This window comes from Camellia sinensis, chromosome 11 (genome assembly GCF_055761805.1).
Source record: "Camellia sinensis isolate YWXY chromosome 11, ASM5576180v1, whole genome shotgun sequence".
Classification (NCBI taxonomy): Eukaryota; Viridiplantae; Streptophyta; class Magnoliopsida; order Ericales; family Theaceae; genus Camellia; species Camellia sinensis.
The window spans coordinates 130,587,336-130,593,335 of NC_138971.1; positions in this window are offsets into that span (position 1 = coordinate 130,587,336).

The following is a 6,000-nucleotide window of genomic DNA, read 5'->3' on the forward strand; positions in this document are numbered from 1 at the left end:
TTAAGTTTTGTAACAAAATAAATCTTGAATTTTTAATTTTATTGGTAATTTAAATCTTAATATTTTGATTTGTTTTCAATTTAAGCCATTTGTCTATTTCTGTTAAGTAAAATTAGTGAAAATTTTGTATTTTAATCATTATGCTCAGTGGTGGCTCTAAATGCAACCTAATAACTTGGTTGAACACCCATTCCTTTGTACACCCCAATTAAAATTTTAAGATATGTTTGGTAACGTTTACGTTTTCAGTTTATATTTACAAAAATTTTATAAATTGGTTTTTGTTTATTTTTTTGTTTATTTTTAGAAAAACATAAACTACAAACGTGTTTGGTAATTGACAAAATGTTTAAAAAATTTTAAAAATATAAAAAATAGTGCGAAATGGCAAGTGGTGGCAAGTAGCGGCGGAAGATGGTGGTGAAAAGTGGTGACGGTCGGTGGTGGCGGGTGAGTGGTGGTGGTGGTGGGTGGGTGGGTGACGGTGGTAGGTGGTAGCGAGGGGGTGGTGGTGGTGGTGGTGGCAGGTGGGTGGTGGCGGGTGGGTGGTGGTGGAGGGTGGGTGGGTGACGGTGGCGGGTGGTAGCGAGTGGGTGGTGGTGGCAGGTGGGTGACGGATGGCGGGTGGTGGTGGGTGGGTGGGTGGTGATGGTGGGTGGGTGGGTGACGGTGGCGGGTGGTGGGTGGTAGCGAGTGGGTGGTGGTGGTGGTGGCGGTGGCGGTGGTGGTGGGTGGTAGCGAGTGGGTGGTGGCGGTGGTGGCGGGTGGATGGGTGACGGTGACGGGTGGTAGGTGGTAGCGAGTGAGTGGTGGTAGTGGGTGGTGGCGGGTGGGTGGCAGGTGGTGGTGGGTGGTGGCGGGTGGGTGGTAGGTGGTGGATGGTAGTGGCAGATGGGTGGTGAGTGGTGGTGGCAAGTAGGTAGCGGGCGGTGGATGGTAGTGGCGGGTGGTGGCGGGTGGGTGGTGGTGGTGGCAAGGGGTGGGTGGTGGTGGCGAGTCGGTGGCAGGTGGGTGGTGGCTGGTGGGTGGCTAATGGGTGGTGGTGGCGGGTGGGTGGTGAGTGGTGGTGGTGGGTGTTGGTGGCGGAAGACGGTGGTAGAAAATGGTGGCGGGTGGTGGCTAGTGTTGGGTGGTAAAAAAAAAAAAAAACTCAAAAGTCAAAACGGAAACACATTTTTTGGCCAAATTTATAAACTGAGACCACTGATTTATAAATCAAAAATTTTACCAAACAAGTTTTTATTTGAGTTTTTAAAATTTTTGTAAATTTAAACAGAAAACTGAAAACGTAAGTGTTACCAAACGGCACCTAAACTTTTTTCTTTTATGTTCAACACTCCATTTAATCTCAACTTTACCCAACTCACTTATCTCTCCACCTCCATCGCCTCTTTGCTGGAGTCACCTCTGTCGCCACTTCTACAATTTTGTTTCTTCTTTTGCCACCCTCTCGTTTGCAATCTATCGGCGATCCCGCTGCCACCACATCTTCTTCTTCTCTTTCTTTTCCTCCTCCTCTTTCTTCTTTTGCTTCTTTACTCACCTTCTCCCTAAACCCTAGATCTAGGGTTTTAAAACGGTTTAAAGAGGAGTAGGGGGCTGGCCTGGGGATTCATGGCGGGAGAAGGGGTGCGATGGCAGAGGAGAATGACGTGGCGGCAACGATCGCAATGGTAGAGAAAAGGATAGAGAATGACCACATCAACTATATGTACATCAAATGATAGAGACCGCTGAAAATTACATTAGAACACAAAGATCTAGTAAAAAATGATAAAAATCTCAATATGCATGAATCTGAATAAATAATTTTATAACTGAAAACATATTACGTTCTCTGTCTCAAAATATTAATATTTTTTAGAAAATTTAACATTTTTTAGTAGTATAATTATTACACTTCAAAAATATTAATGATAATAAATTTAATGGTAAATTGCAAATACACCCCCTGAAATGTACTTAAATTACAAATTATCCTCTGTGACTCTAGAAATTACATTATGCCCTTAAGGTTTATAATTTCATAACAAATAGGTCTTTTTATTAATAAATCATCAAGTTAATTAACAATTTTTAATAATGTTAAAATTTTATTTCAATTAATAATTCAGATAATTTTATTATTGTATAGGTAAATAGTTAGAAATTTCACTTTTTTAATTAATTCTGTTAAATACAAATTTTTAACATGGAGATATTTGTAATTTTCAAACCATAGGGGACAATTTATATTTTAAGCAAATCTCAGGGGGTATATCTGTAATTTATTCTAAAATAGAAATTCATGTTGTTTTAATAATTGATTTTAAAAAGAGAATCATCATGTTTGGTTCTTTTTTTTTTTTTTTTGAATTATTTTTCTAAAAAGTGATTTGAAAACTCTATTTTGAAAAATAATCTTTGTTTGGTTCTTAAAAAATACATTATTGCAAATTTAAGTTTTCCTCCAATTTAAGGAGATAGATAATTTTTTTAAAAATATCACATCAAAAAATACTCTCATGTTAGTTATATATATATATATATATATATATATGTACATGCTATATATGTATATGATAACATAATTTGATCTGTATCCATTTATGGGTACATATTCTACCATTAAATGTGTGACTTTATCATAAAATTTTCACTCATAAATTTATATTTTCAATTTGTTTTCATAAATTGTTAAAGCTAATATAAATTTTGCTTCATATTTGAAATTGTAAATGTATATTTAAAAATTGTGCAAATAATTTTTGAAGCCCATTATTAATACACTAAATACCAAAAAGATTAAAAAATACAAAAAAAAAAAAATGTACATTTTCATATTTTGAAAATTTTATGAAAACTTTGTACAAAAAAGTGTACCAAAAGATTAAAAAATACAAAAAAGTGTACATTTTCAAAAAAAAGTGTAAACTCAAGAAAAAGTAATCACAAGTCAAATTTTGAAAACTTTGTCCGGTTTTAAAATAATCAAATAAAAACTTTAAAATTTAAAAAGAAATGAGTTTAGAAAATAAGAACCGAAAACAATGAATAATATTTTTAAAAAAGAAAAAATAAAATAAAAAATTAATATTTTAAGATAGAGAAAATAAAATAATTTAAAATATAACTTTTAATGACAGAAAATCACGTGCTACAAGAACTACACATGCTTTGTTTTTCATAAGGAAAATATCTCAGACCTCCAGTGGGGGTGACCTCTAGTACCCCACTGTTTTTTAATTAGCTCAAATTTATTTATTTATTTATTTATTTTTCTTTTTCTCAATCTTACTCTCATAACCCCACACGTGGAGGTGGGGGGTGATGGGGGTCATCTCCACTGGGGTCCCAACAGTGTTGTTTTCATAATTTCAACCCACGTGCTAGCTAGTAAAGTTGGTCCAGATTCTTTTGGCAAGTTAGGTTAAAAGCTGCGTTTATAGCTGGAGGGCTAAAAAAAATGGACAATGATAGAGACTATTAAAAATGGTGTTTTAAAGCAACCATTAATGATGTGACATTCACTTTTTTTTTTTTAAAAAAAAAAAGACACAACAACACTGTAGCAGTGGGTGAGACCTACTACCACATCATTAGTGGTGGTACTAATTAGTGCTCTCACTCATTTTTTAAAAAAATTAGATGACTTTTTTAGTTATGGAATTATTTGACGAGTGTAAAAAAATTATATATAAATTTTTAATTATACTTTTTATATTATATAGGGTTATATATGAGTAAAAATTGGGCGGAATAGTTTAGTTATTTTATTATGATGTGACATCATAAATAACTATTAACCAAAAAAATCAAAAATAACTTTTAACCATCTTCTCAAATTACTTTCTAAAAAATATCAAAAAACTTGATAAAAAATCAAAAATTAACTTTTTACAATCTTCTCAAAACACACAATGTGAAACTTTGAACAAAAGATCATTATGCGAACATAATTAAATTTTACTTACATTTTACATAACTTTATTTTATTTTCAAGTCTATACTGCAGGATTGTTGAGTTGAGGGTGTCGTTTTCGGAGCGCTTTGTTTGCGAAGTAGGTTATTTGAGTTTTTAGTTATTTAGGTTAAAATAATTGTGTAGGAAGATAATTGAATTTTTTTTATAGTTGATTTGAAGATTGTGAGAGAAAAAGTAAAATGATTAAATGTGACATTTTATTTTATTGACTATTTTAATCTATTTTATTTTTTAGTGAATTATTTTAACCTAACTCACTTCCCAAAAACACATCCTAAACTCTTAACTCGCGTTTTTACTTTTTTTTATTTTTTTTATTTTTATTTATTTTAATACTATACAATAATCCAAGGGGGTGTGATAATTTGGTAAGTTCTTGTGATAGAAACTTTGAGATTCCAGATTTTACTTTTTTCGGAGCTAGCTATTTGAGCTAGAGTACATATGGTTGGTAAGATGAACTTTCTAGGCTTGAACAAACAGTATATAGTGTTAAGAGTGTGGGTTCAAATTTATACCTGTTTATGAGTCCGCGATTTACTACTACATGGTTGAGTGGCTCTGCTGGGTGATCCTCAGAGGTCACCTCTCTGCGATTAGACCTGTAATATTATACAAACAAAAAATTCATACATAATGACGTGATTCATTATGAGCCTTTAAAACACCATTAAATATAAATTTATTTATAATAATAATAACGTCACATCATTCTTGTTAATTTTTTTCGTATAAATCTTATTTATTTAAAATTTTCCTCTTATTTATTTAAATTTCACACAACTACATAGTCGATCATTTATTTCTATTCCAAGACAATCAAAAGGTATAAATTAACGAAAAAATTACCAATAAATAAATTATATTATTATTTCACTACAACAAAAAAGGCTTTTGGTGACAGACTGATTTTGTCTCCAAACATCAAAATTTCGTCACTAAAGTGATCTGCGACGAAAAAAATTTGTCACCACGTTCGTGGCCTACACGTCGTCACTGAAAGTACCTGGTGATGAAAAACAATTTCGTTGCCTATTTTTCATTTTTGGCGACGAAATGTTTCGTCTCTAAATGTTGAATTTTTCGTCCTCTAAAACATCAATTTCGTCACCAAAACTAAATAATATTTTATTTTAATTATTTTTGGCGACGAAATATTTCGTCACCAAATATATTTTAGTGACGAAAGTTTTCCTCACCAATGATATGGGTTAAGGTGACAAAAAAATTCGTCACTAAAATGAGCAAAAAAGAAAATTATTCAATGACAAAAAATATTTTGTCACAAAATATTTCAATTTAGCGACAAAATATTCAGCAAATGTGACGAAATTATTTGTTTCGTACTATATCATTAATGACAAAATTATTCGTCATGTTTTTTGAAAACTAATAGCGACATTTTTTATTTCGTCACTAATAAAAATTAAAAAATTTGAAAATGGAGGTATTATTTTTTTTTCAAATTTTTTTCTTTTCAGTAACAATTTCCTGCGCATTTCAATAACCTGTTCAATAAAATATCTATTACAAATCAATACAAAAATCTGTTCATTTTCATAAACATCACAATCGAATTTTAGTACTATCCACAAAAATACAATATGAACTGCATGCGGATTATAAACATGTCTCCTAATATCCACAAAAAACGTCTATTAATATCCACAAAAATATAATATCAACCGCATGCAGATTACCAAACACATCTCCTAATATCCAACAAAAAACATGTTTACTAATATCAACAAAAATAAAATATTAAGGGCGGATTACCAAACATGCCCTGTAATACGAACAAAAATATAAAATTTATAACACAACCAAAATACATGTAAGGTAATATGAACAAAAACACAAAAATGAGCTACCATCTGCCCTCCAAATTACCAAACAAGTCCATATCAAATCTCGAATCTGCAAAAAAATGAAACACAAAATATAAAAAATAAAAAATGCAAGTTAGACAATTATTATCTTATCCATAAAATATTCAATTTAACATGCATTTTTTGAATTAGTTTTCAAACCGGGAG